General features: G+C 39.5%; 1 pseudogene; it reads left to right on the top strand.

Annotated features, from left to right (window-relative positions):
• The first annotated feature begins 7,512 nt into the window (after positions 1-7,512).
• On the top strand, positions 7,513-10,735 carry LOC140987160 (protein NARROW LEAF 1-like; annotated as a pseudogene).
• The last annotated feature ends 6,901 nt before the right edge of the window (positions 10,736-17,636 follow it).

The following is a 17,636-nucleotide window of genomic DNA, read 5'->3' as shown; positions in this document are numbered from 1 at the left end:
TTCCAGGGTGTACACTGAACTTACTGCAATGAGCATCACGCAAAATCTGTATCCTCAATTCTGAATTATTAGGAACTACAATACGATCATTCACAAACAAAATACCATCAGTATTGACCTGAAATTCTGACCGATGTCCTGATCTGACGAGTTCAACTGATTTCTGAATGCTTTGATCTACCCTTTGGGCCTCTCTAATTTTTACAAACAACTCTGGCTCTGCCTGAATCACAAATACTCTTACAGGTTGAGTATCTACCACAAAATCCAAACCAGAAAGACAACAGTCTTCTACTAGATCAGATACACTGCTAGTGATCAAGGACATACTGCATACTTTTCTGCTCAAGGCATCGGCTGCTGCATTAGACTTGCCTGGATAATATTTTATTTCGCAATCATAGTCTTTTAACAAGTCTAACCAACGTCTCTGTCTCATGTTCAGCTCCGCTTATGAAAAGAGGTATTTCAAACTCTTATGATCAGTGAATATCTCAAATGTCTCCCCATACAAGTAGTGACGCCAAATCTTTAGAGAAAAAACCACTGCTGCTAGTTCCAAGTCATGCACTGGGTATTTAGACTCATGTGGCTTCAACTGTCGTGAAGCATAGGCAACAACACGACCATGCTGCATTAATACACAACCCAGTCCTTGATGTGAAGTATCAGTGTGCACTGTAAATCCTCCTACACCTGATGGAATAGTCAGAACTGGAGCACTAGTCAATCTCTTTTTAAGTTCAACAAAACTAGCCTCACATGCCTGAGACCAAATAAATGGTGCATTCTTTTGTGTCAACTGGGTAATTGGCCTCACAATCTGTGAGAATCCTTCAATAAATCTACGATAATATCCTGCCAAACCCATAAAACTACTCACCTCAGGAACTGATGTCGGTCTAGACCAATTGATGACTGCCTCAACGTTACTCGGATCAACTGATATACCAGCACTCGAAATCACATGTCCAAGAAAAACCACTCTATCCAACCAAAACTCGCATTTGGATAATTTAGCATACAACTTTTCAGTTTTCAAAATCTGCAAAACAGCTCTCAAGTGCTCGGCATGCTCAAATTATGATTTTGAATAAATAAGAATATCATCAATGAAGATCACAACAAATTTATCTATATACCGTTGAAACACACGGTTCATCAAATCCATAAATACCGCAGGTGCATTGATCAACCCAAAAGGCATTACAAAAAATTCAAAATGCCCATACCTGGTACGAAAAGCAGTTTTAGGCACATCTGCCTCTCTAATTCGTAACTGATGATATCCAGATCTTAAATCAATCTTAGAATATACAGAAGAACCCTGCAACTGGTCAAAGAGATCATCAATCCTTGGCAAAGGATACTTATTCTTTACTGTGGCTTTATTCAACTGTCTATAATCGACACAAAGCCTCATAGACCCATCTTTCTTCTTCACGAATAAAACCGGAGCGCCCCAAGGTGAAACACTTGGTCTTATATATCCTTTAGCCAATAGATCCTCAAGTTGTTCCTTTAGTTCCTTCAGTTCAATTAGCGCCATCCTATAAGAAGCTCTAGAAATAGGCTGTGTACCTGGCATCAACTCAATGTTGAACTCAATCTCTCGGACTGGAGGAAATCCTGGAATTTCATCTGGAAATACATCTGAAAATTCACTAACAATTGGAATATCTGCCAATTTAGGTACTGACCTTGAAATATCAATTGCATAAACCAAGAAATATTCTGCTCCTTTCTGCAACAAACGAGTCATGGACAAAACAGATATCAAAGGAATCTTAGCTCGAGAACCCTTACCATAGAATGTCCAGTGATCTGTCATATCAGGCCTAAACTTAACAATCTTCTGAAAACAGTCTACAGTAGCCCTGTATCTTGTCAACATGTCAATACCAAGTATGCAGTCAAAATCAGACATCTCCAACACAATACAATCAAGCTCAATGACATTATCCTCATAACGAAATTCACAACCACTTATCATTTCTGCTGACCTCATCACTTTGCCCAGTGGAGTAGAAATAGATAATGTAGATGATAATGACATAGAATGCAGTGAATGCAATGAGACAAAGTACTCAGCTATGAAAGTATGTGATGCACCAGTATCCATCAAAACATAAGCAGGATAACGTGAGAGAAAACAATTACCTGCAATGACATTATCTGGAGCATTATGTGCCTCATCCTCCATGAGTGCAAAAACTTGACCCTGTTGTCTAGGTGGCTGTCCTACTCTGTGGCTACCACTCTGTTTGTTTTGATCTGATCGGTTTGACTGCTGATAGGAATGAACTGTAGGGTTCTGACGATTCTGGTGAGGTGTCTGTCTCGATGATCCCCCACTCTGAGACATATCACTGCCACGGTTAGGACACACTCGAGCATAGTGTCCCACCTGGTTACACAAGTGGCAAGTTCCCGAGATTCCTCTACACTGATCGGTATAATGTCTACCACCACACTGACCACAAGTCGGACTTGAATAACCAGTGCTCTGAACTGAACCAGACTGTCTCGATCCACTAAAACTCGAAAAATTACTGCCATGCCTCTTAAATTGCTTGCCTCTAGCCCGAAACTGCTCTCTTATGTTGCCACTGTTACCGCCATTATTACCATGTCTGAAATGCTGTCTATACTGTGGCTGTTGGGGTCGTTGCATCTGAGAACCTCTTTTCCTAATGATTCCGGTTTCAGCTCCTTCGGCTCGATCAAGAGCCTCAGCAAAAGTGTTAGGCCTTCCGGTATTAACCATGGTAAAGATATCAGGGTTAAGACCATTTATGAAGTGATCGGCCTTAGCTTCTTCATCGGATGCTACATGAGGAGCAAATCTCAGTAAATTCGAGAACTTAGCAACATAGTCCTCAATATTCAAATTTCTCTGCTTTAAATTTGCAAACTCGGCTCCCCTATCTTTCCTGTAAGAGGTAGGAAAGAAACGCAGATAAAATTCAGATTTAAAAATATCCCAGGTAACAATCGTATCTCGACCCTCTAAAGCTTTCTTGGTCATGATCCACCAACTCTTAGCAACATCCAATAACTGATGAACAACTAACTTGATTCTACGATCATCTGGATACTCAAGAGATTCAAATAATTGATCCATATTCTCCAAACAGTTCTCACACTCTAATGCATTCTCGGTACTCTTCAACATCGGTGGGTGCAAAGACTGAAATCTGGCTAACAGTATCTCCATCGGAGTCGGAGTTATATCCATCTGAGTATGAGTAGCACTGCCCTGATCTTGTGCCACTGGTATGTTCTGTCTATGTCTACCACGACCTCTACCTCGAGTAGCCATGTCTGATATACAATAGATCAAACACATATAAAATCACAAAATCACAATCATCTCAATCTTGTATCAATCATCTCTGGCTATCGAGACTCAACAATCTCGAATAAAACTCAACAATATAATATCTCAATTTAAATCATGTATTTCACATCATAGCACAATGAAAATGCTAACAAATATATCACATGATCAATCAATTCTAATTGACTCGATCTACTTTGTTCCCAAATATCTTACGCTCTGATACCACCTAATATGGGGCCCCGGGTCCGACATCTAATACTAATAATTATAATTGTAACAAACCAAATGATCGAGTAAAATACATAATTTGTGGTTCACAAATCCATATAAACATCGTCAAAATAATTTAATTGTCTCAAATATTTGAAATATAATTTCCAGCATGCCAAAATAAAGAAATCCCAACATCATAAAATAGCTCCTAAGACCCGAGAATCTCACTCTAACTCGTATCTCCTCGCCTTGAGCTGGACTCTGGCATCCCAAGCCTCGCCTCACCTACCGTCAAGCACATGAAAACAAGAGGTACCGGACATGCCGGTGAGTATAAACCCTGTATGATACAATCAATAACATATGACAATTAAAGTGACAAATATTTCATATTAAATTCATAAAGATGCTGTAAGGACCGTGAATCGTATTATCGTAAATCTTATGTTGATTATCGATAATGCATGAAATTGTCATGTGATTATGTATATGATGTATATCATGACAATGAGAGTGAGAAAATAGATGGTGATGATGAAAGATTGTATTAGAAATTGATTTGTGTTTGAAACGTGTGCTGAACCGCAACAGAAAAATGACACATGTTACGGTTTTTAGCATAATTACCTGAGTATTGGCCCAAATGACATGAGGCCAATTTCATTGGAAAGCTAAGACATAGTACTAAAATTTTCATGTTTTGCGTTTTGTCTAAATCCATTTGGAAATATGGGCAAAATCACCCCAAAGTGTATCATGTGCGTTGCAGTTCCTGCAATGACACATTTTGGGAGAATGAGCATAACTCTCGCATACAATATCCAAATTGAGTGAGGTTGGTAGCAAATAAAATCCAAGGCATAGAGCTACAACTTTCATGTTGACCACTTTTGCAAATTCGGAACCTAAAATAGCGTTTTGGACTGAACAAGACGCGCATCCGCGCAGAACTGCGCGCGCGGGCAGTACCACCCGCGCATATGCGCGAGTTCGGTCGCGCATATGCGCGAATACCTCTGTAGCACACGTTATAAGGCTGATAAAGATAAGTTTTCAGTACATATATTCATCCTTTTGCTGAAGTTTCGAGAAAGAGAAAGGGAAATTGATTTCTTTCGTCCTAATCGACTTCGAAACGTTGTCCAAACTTGAAACAAATTATATATTCGGAATCCTCGCGTCGAGAGCTTCCTTTTGAGGTAAGATTCTTTTGGTTTCAGCAGCTCTAAATATCAAAGTGCTGGAATAGCATGTATTTGAAGGCGATTTCAATATATGCGATAGAATAACCGACAAGAAACTGGTATTCGAAGTCGGAATTGAATTATGTTATGATTTGAATTTGATATGAATTTTTGAAGTTTTAAATAATATTTGAAACTCATATTAATGATTTTTGATTAGGTTATTGATTGAAATGAGTATGTTATTGATGTAGATAACGTATTATACCGATATCTTCAAGCTACATCAACTGGAACGAAGAATTGAGGTATGTTGCGACCGGATAACATACGACAGGTATCTGTATTATATGTTATATGTTTGATTGATTGGATTGAGATTACATGTCTATATGCCTTGTGTGTTGAGTTGATTTGGCATACATGACATGCACGTTGAGCTATGATCCTTGGATACCCTGATATGATTTGATTTGATTATGGGGTTTGTGAACACGATGCTATGTTTGGCATTATGTGGCCCTTAAAGCATAGACATTAGTGGCCCCGCAGATTTGATTGAGATTTGGGATTTGATGGCGCTTTGTCGACGCTATCATACGATTATCCCTGATTGAGGCCGGTGTGCCAGCTCGAGCATTGATTTGATAGCGATTCGTTTGATTCTGACATGTGCTCAGTGGATGGGCATTTGACCTGATACCTCCACGACATACATGCATTGCATATCATATATCATTGTTTAGATCTCTATGGTATGTATTGTGGTTGCTTCAGACTGAGCTTTGCTCACACCAGATGGGGCTGTTGTTGTCTTTGTATGTTGACAATGACAGGTACTCCAGGATATCAGGAGACCGGAGAGGGTGCTTCTGGAGGGAGTCATAGTCTGATTTGAGGTTTAGTGGTTGTTTCCCAGTATATATGTATATGTATCCATATACCGAGGTATGTCCTGAGGATATGATTTGTTGTTGTATGAGTTGTTTTGATTATGTGTGGGCATGTTTTATGTTGTGAGATGAAATACTATTTTTAGTATTCAAATAATATATTTTGGGCTCATTGTAAAGAAATTTTAAACCCGTTTTCCGCTGTGGTTAATTAACCCTAATCAAATTGCATTGTAATAACGATTAGGAGCTAAGGGCCCCACAGATTCAATATAATGCAATGCATGATCAGAAGCTGTGGGCTATCAATAAATCCCAAGCTCAAGTGAATCATCTGGTCATAGGGTACCCAAGGAAAGAGAATCCCCCAGCAACATCCACCGACTCATCCGCTCGGGGTGGGTTGCTGTGTTCTACAATCCCAGGACTATGGTGCGCCTATAGAGAGTGTTCAGGCCATAGCAGCGACCTCCGCATTCACTATGCCAACTCAACTATAGCCCCATACGTCCAAAAAATCAATAAATCAAGGCGACCTCCGCCATATCAAATCTGAATCAACAAGTGGCTCAATATGAAATGTAATGATGCAAATCAATATCATCATTTCGATATTATAATAAACTCATCTCAAGGCCACAATCATCATCAAATCACAAGTAATTCATCGAGCCATAGAATTTTCAATTTAAAATATAATGATACTTTTACCTCCTATGTTACCGACCGTAACATAACTTTCAAATATTACCAAACGAAGATCGAAATGTATAGGTGAGAAGTCTTGAATCTCTGAAGTCTACTATAACTCAAGAACTCGGATCATTTATCAAAACAGAGCAGTTTCTGTACAAAATTCATAATTAATTCAATACGGCTTCAAATCAAGATCCGCCAATTGGATATGCAAGAAAACTCAAATCCCAATAATTCTTCTTCATAAACGTTTGTCAAATAAAGTTATTTACTATGTCGTTCATAATATGAAACATACAACATAATTCCCACGAATTCTGCATCAGTACAAATCTGTCACAGTTTAGTATTTGGAGCATAACTCCATCAATACTCAATGGAAGCAAGCCCATTTTATATCATTTCGCAGACAAGACAATGTTCTATAACTTTTATTTGAACACCAAATTCGGAATCCTAACCGATTAATACCAGAATTCGAATAAACATAAGCCATGGACACAAACTCGGGATTCTAGACCAGGTTTAGTAAATATAGCATATCTCTTTCAATTCTTCATGGAATTGAGTTATTCTTGAACCAAATCGAAGCTAACTTGATTATCTACAAGTTTGATGAAGACCATAACTCCAAAATCCAAACACAAATGTCCCATAAACACGAAATACAAAAGGTGTGGAAATTGTTCTTCGCACATAAACAAGAAACCATTCTCATATCCCTTTTAAATTCAAACCAACTCAAATACAACATCTTAAATATCTTAATATCTCAAATATCAACTCAAATATAAATTCTAAACTTCAACCAATTTCCAAACTTGAACAAAAATGAGAAATACTTACATCCTCGTGAAGCCCGTTACGAGAGGATCACAAATCTAACTTCATTTCATAATTTTCTTGAGCATATCTCCCATAAAATTAGAAAGAAGTTTGAAAATGGAGAGGAAATGCATGTGGGTTTGTGTGAGGGAGGAGAAAAATGATTGGAGGAGGTGAAAATTGACTTAGATATTGATTTTTCGTGTTTTTAGCACCTCAGCGCCACTTTCTGGCGCCGCGACTCCAAAATTGCCGCAGCTCTAGCGCCGCAGCGCTTAAACAGTACCCATGAACAGTACCGTGAACAGTAAAATTTATTATTATTATTATTTTTTAAAATTCGGGCATTACAACATCTGTCTACTGCATTTAGAAAAACCAACTCTTGGATAGGTACGGCATGAATGGTTTTAAAGGCCCATAACTCTGGTTCAGCACAATCAGAGGGATCACCCTTGGATCTGGAAAAGAATTTCTGCAATAATATGAATCTGCCTGAATCAAGTCTAGCCCCATTACAAGCCTTTGTGTCAGGTGGTCAGCTATCTGAGAGCAGTTCTACTTAATTTTTATGGCCTAATTCCACCCGGTTAACAGATATTTCTGAAGTTAGATTGCTTTTCTTTGAAAATCTTCAGAAAGAGATTTTGCCTGAAACTCGTGGTTAATGGCCAACAGGGTTGCAGGCCAGTACCTTGCTCGAACTGATGACTATCGTGGGCATTTCATGGCAAACTTGTACGACGCTTCAGTCTTGGCACAACAATTGGTTTTCATATCAAGAAGGGTTTGTTGACATATGATACCAGCTATACTTGTCTTTGTAACCAGAAAGTTCATAAGCAGTGGCTCAACCCTTCCCACTGTCTTTCTGCTGCTCTTGTGGTGTAGCATCCATTCAAACAACAAATCTTCGTGTAAAGACTTAAAATCGATGTTTTCAACCAGATGTATTGATTTTGCAGGGACCTAGGGGTGTTTGATGCGATGTTGATGTCGTTGAATTTTCATTCTATGGAGCACCTCCAACAACCCAAAGGAACAACTTTATACCGAGCTTGTTGATGGCTTTGGTGGAACTGATCCATGCATTGGATCTGGTTCTCAGGTAATCAATTCAATCATCACTTATTTCTAAAATTGATGCTCGTATTCAGTTGTATGCTTCTGAGTTAAGAATTAAGATATGGTTTTTTGTGACCGGAGATAATAAGAAAACTACAGACGATATTCTAAATCCATGACCAGGTCGTGTCAGTTAGCTAGATGACCTTTCAAGTTTTCAATTCAATCTTCTCAGTTACAATAAACACATGATCCATAATCTGAAGTATGGGACAACTGAATATGGAGGAGGTCATATACTTGTATCTTGGTTAAATACAGGTTTATTCTCTAAATTTCTCCTTGGCCATCTAGATAAAATGACATTTCCTTTGTTTGTATCATTTCTTGGTTGTCATCATCCACCCTTCTAGTGTTTATTAATTTAAATCCCACCATGCATTTTCAGGTTGCAAGCCAAGAAACTTATGGAACCTTGGGTGCTATTGTTAAAAGCCGGCAGGAAATAGGCAGGTTGGTTTCCTCATTAATCGGCATGGGGCTGTTGATCTGGATTATCCAAGCTAGAAAATGTTTCATCTGTTGCCCTCAAGCCTTGGACCAAGGGTGTACTTAGGTGCTGTGGAGAGGGCGACATCATTCATTGCCGATGATCTCTGATATCGCACTTTTGCTGGAACCAACCCAGGTAAAGTAATCCAGCCCCATGTTGTAAAATGTCATTGCCAGTTCATGGAAACGATTTCTGATTCTTGGATGCTATTTTGATTTTATTAGCTGAATGAGTCTCAACTAATTGTAAAATTAAATTTAAGCTGGAGGCTGACTGTGTAGGATATACTTTTTATCCAGAGAGAGAAATAATTACAATGAAAGAGGAAAAGCAGCTACATTGCTTGTTTTATGTATTTTTTTTATTGCAGATCGATATGATTTTTATAGATTTTTTGTTCCTCCCATCTGTTAGGTTTTAGTATCTATCACGTGTTTTGACTTTTACATCTCATCTATTCATTTTGGCTGTGTACCCTGGGCTTATTTACGCACATACGCTAGGTTCATGTTTATTATTGAAAAAATTTCTGATGTTCAATGGTTGCTCATGATTGAACGGCACAAAATGTTGAATATAGTGAGAGGAAAATATGTTTCTGTCAGCGCTCTATTAGAGGAATTTAGATAAGAGTGTCAACAACAAAATTTGAGTTCATCAAATATCTAAACTGAGAATGGGTAAACAAGGCATCTTTTAATTTTTTGTCTCTGACAATGTGTAGTGGATTGTGGGTGGGTCGGATTATTAGCAAATATGTTGCTGAATGACATGGATGCACAGTAACTTTTCGAGAAAACCTGCCTATAACTTTGGCTACATGATCTTCAAATATTGATATGTCTCTCTCAGCTTATGTACTCTTAGGAGCTCTTTTTTAATCTTTGGATGATCTTGTCTAACACAATAATTTTGCTGGTTGATTTCTCATTGTAATCTGACCATTACATTCTTAACACGATCTCGTGTAGAGACTGATGTTCGAGCAGATGGCGCCTTTATCACTTTTGCCGATGACTTTAACATGGAAAATGTGACCACACCCATGTGATAGACTTGTAGGCTCCTATTGGTAGTCTCATCGGTAGGTAAGTAATGAAAGCAGGAAGGAGCTCTGGCTTGACCACTGGGACCATTATGGCGTATGCTCTTGAGTACGATGATGAAAAGGGGATTTGTTTCTTTACTGATTTTCTTCTTGTTGGGGAAAATCAACAGACCTTTGATCTGGAAGGTGACAACGGAAGCTTCATCATGCTAACGAGTCAAAATAATGATAAACTCCGGCTTGTTTGAATCATTTGGAGTGGGATAGCTAATCGAGGTCGGTTAAAATTGAAAGTAGGGAAATCGCCAGAGAATTGGACCAGCGGAGTTGATTTAGGACGTCTTCTTGATCTCCTTGAAATTGATCTCATCACGACTCTAGAAGGACTTCAAGGTTTGTTTTATGAACTGATTATACATGTGCAAGATAATGAGATTTGTGATTGATTAGCCTTGGACTAATATTTATCTCGTCGTATGCGTTACCCTTTTCTGATGCTTTAGTTGCATTGCAAGAGCAGAGGAATACTTATTCTAGATTTGGAGTACGTTTGCAGCTCGAATGGATCACCACCACAAATGATGAATCTAAAGAGTAGTGTGATCTAAGCACTGAGCGATTTGACTCTAGCAAGCTATTAATGCCAGCAATGAGGCAAGTTGAGTTTCGCATTGAAGGTGGTTCTGAGGTGGCTGCTAGTAAAGAAGAACATCAGTTTGTCCCAAGCTTTTCATGCAAATCTCCAATAAATCAAAATGGTAAAGGGGAAACGGTATTTGGAACGTTATGAAACAAGTCTGAAGGAGATATTTGTGTTTCTATGCATTTGAGCAAAGTAGAAATGAGGAAAAGAAAGCATCAATCACTTTGTAAAAGCTTGTTTGTCTATATAATCCAATTACTCATTTTCCTTGATTTTTGGAATTGAAGTCTTACTATTATCATTCATTCCTTTGGCGCAGCTGCTTTGACACTAGCTAGTAGCTAGTGGGATTAATATAATTGTGTATATTATTGAATTTGATTGAACACTAAAATATGGAAGTTTCAATTTGAATAGGGAGGGATGGAAGCAAAATAGTAATAATATTAATAGTAATTGTTAAACTGACATAAAAATCAGTAAACAATCTGTGGAGAATTAAGAACGCAATGGAATTATGTGGTTCAGGCAATCTGTGCAGAATTAAGAACGCAATGGAATTACACGGTTCGGCCAAAGTTCCGGCCTACATCTACGGGAGAAAAAAAACCTCTTTATTGATCAATCCAACAAAGAATTACAAGCACAAACCGATCACACATGATGGATTACAATTGAGACTATCCCTCAATCTCTCCAACTCTCTCTGTGTATTATGTGCACTTTTTGGCTCTCTGTTAAGTGATTGTGATGAAGAAAATGTTTATGATGATCTTTGAAGCCTCTAAGTCCACCTTTAAGTATTGACACTTGATCTTCCAATTTTCTGGTTACCACACGCTGATCCATGCTATCCAACGGAATATATAACCCACTATTCCAACTAACTCCCTCATGGTTATGGCTACTAACCACCTGTACTCAATCTCTTGATGTATTCTGGTTTCATGCCAACTTGTGAGCCATCATCTATCCAATAATCTCCACTTTGAGTCCAATGTTTTTTGATCTCTTCCACTTACCAGCTCAATTCCAACTTGCTGCCTTTACCAAGTTCATGCAATGAACAAACTTGTTTTGTTGCAGTGATTTGATCATTATATTAGTTGACTTGTCCATAGTATCAATCTTCTCCACATGCACTTCCCATTTGGATATAACATCCTTTACGAAGTGTAACCTTACATCTATATATTTGGATATTTCATGATACACATGGTTTTTAGATAGATGTATTGCACTTTGATTGTCACAATACACCACAACTTTCTTTTGAAGAATGCTAATTAAGAGAACATTCCTTTCAGCCAAAATGCTTCTTTCACCTTTTCAGAAAGTGATATGAATTCTGATTATGTGGTTTACATGTTAGAATCCACACACCCAACTATAGAATTCTCCAAGTTTTTATGTTTCTTAAACAACAATCCAACATTTGCAGATCTATTCAAGTACTTGAACATCTCCTTTAGGGCAATCCACTGTGCTTCACCTGGATTTTTCAAATACCTTGATGCCACACTCATGCTATAAGATAAATCAGGCCTACTACAAACCATTCCATACATAACACTTCCAACTCCACTAACATATGGAATGTGAAGCATGCTTTCTTTTTCATCTTTAGTTGCTAGAGATTTTTCTCCAAATAGTTTACGGTGTTGAGCCAGAGATATTATAACAGGTTTGGACTCATACATGTTGAACCTTCGGGGTACTTTGCAAATATATGTGTTTTGACAAAAGAAAAGTTTGTTATACTCTCTGTTCCTTATGATTTCTATACCTAGGATCTGTTTGGCTTCTCCTAGTTGCTTCATATTAAACTCTGAACTCAATATTTGGTCAACAGCTTCAATAATAGTTTTACTTGCACAAGAAACTAGCATATCATCTACATACAAGAGAAGATAAGTTTTAATCTTATTTTCTTATTTGTAGATGTACACGCAATTTTCATAGCTACACCTTGTGAAGTTGAAACTCAACATGAACTGATCAAATCTTTTATACCATTGTATTGTACTTTGTTTAAGTCCATAAAGAGAATTTATAAGTAGACACACATTTTCCATGGTTTCTGGAGTGACATAGCCTTCAAGAGACCCTGGAATGCTTACCATCTTAGGGAGTATGATTCTGGATTTTATCGTTTATGTATTTCATCTTTACATTTTCCCATATAATTAGTTAGAATTCAATAAAATCAAGTTCTTCTTTTCAGTTCTTGAATGTTGGTGTATTATGAAAGTGAGAAAATTTTATTTTCCTGCTAAGGCATCGCTTAGCAGAGGAGCAGAGTTGGGGAATAGAAAAATTTTATTTTCCTGCTATGGCGTAGCCTAGCAGAGGAGCAGAGTTAGGGAGGAAAAAAAATTTTTATTTTCCTGCTAAGGCATCGCCTAGCAGAGGAGCAGAGTTGGGGAGGAGAAAAAGTTTATTTTCCTGCTATGGCGTCGCCTAGCAAAGGAGTAGAGTTAGAAAGGAGAAAAAGTGTGGGGACCCGGACGCCAATCATGTTATTAATCGTCATTGGAACTAATTAATCAATTATAATAAACAGGGTCTACAATTTGTTTTTTTGTTTTACATATAATATCAAATGCGGAACGTAATGGAATCACTCTATTATACATATCAGTATATAAGTAAAGTACAAGTCTTGTACTATATACAATCATTTACAAACTAAGGTTCAACTACTAAATATCAAGTGTTCAACCCTATTTCAGATCAAGTCCGTGGTCTCCACTCTAATCACGATCTCTCTCTTCATCTCCTCGACCCTGAACCTGTCCCACCTGTTGTCATGCACACATACAAACACGACAACATCCGGATAATTCCGGTTAGAATATAATCACAGTATAAATCAACGAAACATGCAATTATATAAACAAATATAAAGCATGTAACAAATAACAGCAATATGTATCAAAATCTGAAACATAATCGATATCAGACTGTCGACAATGCTCGTAACTTTACAATTCAGACTAGACTCAATCCTAGTCTAGGGATCCCGGATTCCAGAAGTTGGTATTCCTATATCGACCAACAGTAATAGAAGAAACTCCGATTCTATCCACGTCGATATAACCAAACATCCAGTGTCTTGACCTATCCGTCACAGACTGTGGCACTATCGCCAATACACTATCTTGTGACATCGTGCAATGTGCCCGTGGCGATCCCACCACTATCAGGTACTTCTGTCACAAGATCACTCATCTAATATTCGTCTAACACATGCTCTCTATACATCAATAGAACAAGCATATCAAATCAAATCAATGCAGATAATAACAATTAGTATGTGATTTAGGGAAACACAAGTATATCCTACTTGTGTCGATCTCCCAATACCACATTGACTTATACCTTTCNTAATCAATCTGTTTCTTAATCTGACTTCGATTCTATGATGTCTAACATGTCAAGAACATCATATATGAATTTTATTCAATTCTGACAATATCATAATTTCAAACCATATCAAAATTCAATAAAACTTACGTCTAGTTGAAGCTCTCGTCGATAGAAACACGGTACCGCAGTCGGATTGAAATTCTAACGGGCGGATCTTGCACAAACTTCAAATTCCTAAAATAAAAGGCGTAAGGATTTCTGGCAAGTTTCTCGTTTCCTTCCTTCAACTTTCTGAAGAAGAAAGAACTTATATATGTCAAATGCATGTCCAAGCAACGTGGCACATTCTTCTTGTTTCTCAGGCGGCGCTCGGGCGGTCATAAGTTACCGCTCGGGCGCGGAACGTTCTGCCCGAGTGCTCACTTGTTATCCACTGGCGCTCGGGCGGTCAAAAACTACCGCTCGGGCGCCAAACGTTCTGTCAAAAACAAAGCTGGTGGTGCACTAGCGCTCGGGCGGTCCTTTTCTACCGCTCGGGCGCCACAGGTTCTGTCCAACTTCTTGGCTTGTATTGTACCGACGCCCGGCTACCCCACTCGAACTCCTACAACCTCAATACTGTTAATTAATCCACTTCTGATTACAGTAATTAAATCTCGGGCATTACAAAAAGTTTATTTTACTGCTATGGCATTGCCTAGCAGAGGAGCATAGGTGGGGAGGAGAAAAATTTTATTTTCCTGCTAAGGCACGGCCTAGCAGAGGAGCAGAGGCGGGGAGGAGAAAAATCTTATTTTCCTGCTATGACGTCGCCTAGCAGAGGAGTTAGAGGGTGAGAGTGGAGAAATTTTATTTTCCTACTAAGGCGTCGCCTAGTAGATGAGCAGAGGACAGGAGAAAAATTAAACTTTCCTACTAAGGCATCGCATAGTAGAGGAGCAGAGTGAAGGAGAAAAATTTTATTTTCCTACTAAGGCATCGCCTAGTAGAGGAGTAGCGTGAAAAATTAAATTTTCCTGCTTAAGGTATCACCTAGCAGAGGAGTTAGACGGTGGGGGTGTTGAATTTTGATTTTTCTACTACGACATCGCCTAGTATAGAAGTTAATAGGTGAGAGCATTGAAATTTTTATTTTCTTGCTTAAGGTATGCCTAGCAGAAGAGAAGTAGAGCTGGAGATTTTATTTGGCCTAGCGGGTTAATAATATCAGATACAAAATCGGAAGAAGACAAAAGTGTTATGGATAATCAAACAGGAAAAAGAGAGAACTGACCCGGAGGAGACGTGGAAGAATACTTAAAAAGCCGCAAGGATGAACCGGTGACAAGCACAAGTGTGATACACGCTCGTGCAGGACGAGGGCGCGCCGGGCGAGCGTGGATTCCGGGGCCCTCAGGCGAGCTCGGGGCAGGGCGAGCGTGCGGCTCGAGGCGAGCTCGGGTCAGGGCGAGCGTGGCAGGCGAGCTCGGGGCAGGGCGTGCGGGCGGCTGGGCGAGCGTGCGGCTCGGGGCGAGCTCGGGGCAAGGCCAGCGTGTGGCTCGGGGCGAGCTCGGGGCAGGGCGTGCGTTGCGGCTCGGGGCTAGCTCAGGGCAGGGCGTGCGTGCGGCTGGGCAAGCGCGGGGCGAGCTCGAGGCAGGGGTGTGCGCGCGGCTGGGCGAGCACTGGTCGCTTGTGTGCCGAGCGAGCTGGTGGCAGAGTGTGCGCGTGGCTGGGCTAGCTCGGGCGGCGGCTCGAGTGATGCGATGGCTAGGGTATGTACGACGGTGACAGCGAGAGGATGATGAAGCTGTGTTGGGGTTAACGCGCAGATGAGGCGTGGGCTGGGGAGAGCTGTTAAATGACATTGAAGAGAAAATTATGTAGGGGAGAAGTGAAATTGAAAGGAGGAGACGACTGCTATTTATAGGGGAGCTCAGATCTTTGGAGATTGACGAACGGCAGGAAAAATGCACGGCCTCTCCCTTGCAAGTGATGGTTTCTGAAGAGCTTAGCCACCCTGCCCTGTTCGGGCAGTCGATCCCCGTAATTTTCGCAGTGGTAACATCGTTCGTTAATGACAAACGAAATTAATTTTTCTGGCACGGTATGCCCTCATCGCCGATAAACTAAGGACAACACAATTAATCGAACTTTGAACCTACGATTCAGTTCAACTCGGGAGGGGGAGACTGGTGATATCCCAGGGATGAACCCATCAAGATCAGACCCAAACTCTCGGCCCATCTCTAGGGCCCATGAGCAGCCCAGGTATTCTCCTATAAATACCAGGCTTGAGCGTAGGGCCCATGAGCAGCCCCAGGGATGAACCCATCAAGATCAGGCCCAAACTCCCGGCCCAACTCTAGGGCCCATGAGCAGCCCAAGTATTCTCTTATAAATATCAGGTTTGAGCGTATGATTTGGCATTCGCTATATTGTTTTCAGCAGCACCCTTAGCTGCTCCCAACATATATCATCAGTCTCTGACTTGAGCGTCGGAAGGGCTACGCCGGGACACCCTCTCGGCCCCCTTCTAACGATCTTATTCGTGATTTCGGGCTCAGGGTAATTTCGAACCTGCGTCTGGACTAGTGACACTTGCAGGAAGCGGACCCTAAAATTTTCCGTGAGTATCATGTTGCTTCATGTACTGGAGATTTGCAAAAGATTTAGCCGTATATAGATTTTCAAGCTTGTTCCGCATGGCTGCTACAAAAGTTTATTTTGAGACTTATCTGAGTGGTTTATCACTTGGTCATAATATAATGGCACTTTGTGCTCTTGCAAGAATTTGTACCTTCTCATTCTAATCGCTGGTATCATATCTTCCTCATTTATTAGTTATACCAGCTCTTGTTGGATTGATATGGCTTTCATCTTGATTCTCCAAAGAATCGTTGCTTCCTGAGAACTTCTCAATGTCAAATTTCATAGAACTCATTTTCTTGATCTCCAGCAGTCGTGACCCCGATTCCCATGGACGACGCCAATTTTTAGACTAACACAAAAATCAATAAGCAATTTGTGCATAATTAAGAATGTAATGGAATTACGTGGTTCGACCAAAGTTCTTGTTGAGAATTCAATCAAAGTTTCAAATTAGAAATACATGAGAAAATTAATTTGTTTATGAAATGGAATGATATATCTATTGGTATGAGGCCTTTTGTATAAAATTCAAAAAAAAATCTATGAGGTTTTATGTCCAAAGTTAACAATATCATACAATTGTGATGATATGTGTGTTTTATTTTACAACAAATGGTATCATAACCATTTTCGAGATCATGTCATATGGGTGGAATCATCGGAGACTTAAACAAATAAAGGGTAGTGCTCCCAGTAAATCCGTGACGTGAGTCACGTGCTCCTAACGCAATGGATATAAGTTACCTCGGTGATGGACGGATGAGATTGAGGGAAGGCCATGACCATGAAAATAATGGTGGTCTTTCGTTTGAGAGGAAGATTTTGAGAATTCAACCAAAGTCTCACATCAAAAATTTATGAGGAAGATCATGAGTTAATAAGATGGAATGATATATTCATGAATATGAGGTCTTTTGGGTAAAGTCCAAAAATAAATTCCCGAGGTTTTATACCTAAAGTGGACAATATCATATCATTGTGTAGATATGTGTGTTATATTATACAACAGTTCCGACCTACATCCACGAGAAGAAAGCAACAACTTCTTTATTGATTAATCCAACATAGAATTACAAGTACATATCGATCACATAAATGATTAATTACAATCAAGACTATCAAGTGATTGTGACGAAAAAAATGTTTCTGATGATCCTTGACTTCCCCGAGTCCACT

The sequence above is a fragment of the Primulina huaijiensis genome, chromosome 11 (genome assembly GCF_012295235.1).
Source record: "Primulina huaijiensis isolate GDHJ02 chromosome 11, ASM1229523v2, whole genome shotgun sequence".
NCBI classification, from domain to species: Eukaryota; Viridiplantae; Streptophyta; class Magnoliopsida; order Lamiales; family Gesneriaceae; genus Primulina; species Primulina huaijiensis.
This window is presented reverse-complemented; position numbering and strand designations above follow the sequence as displayed.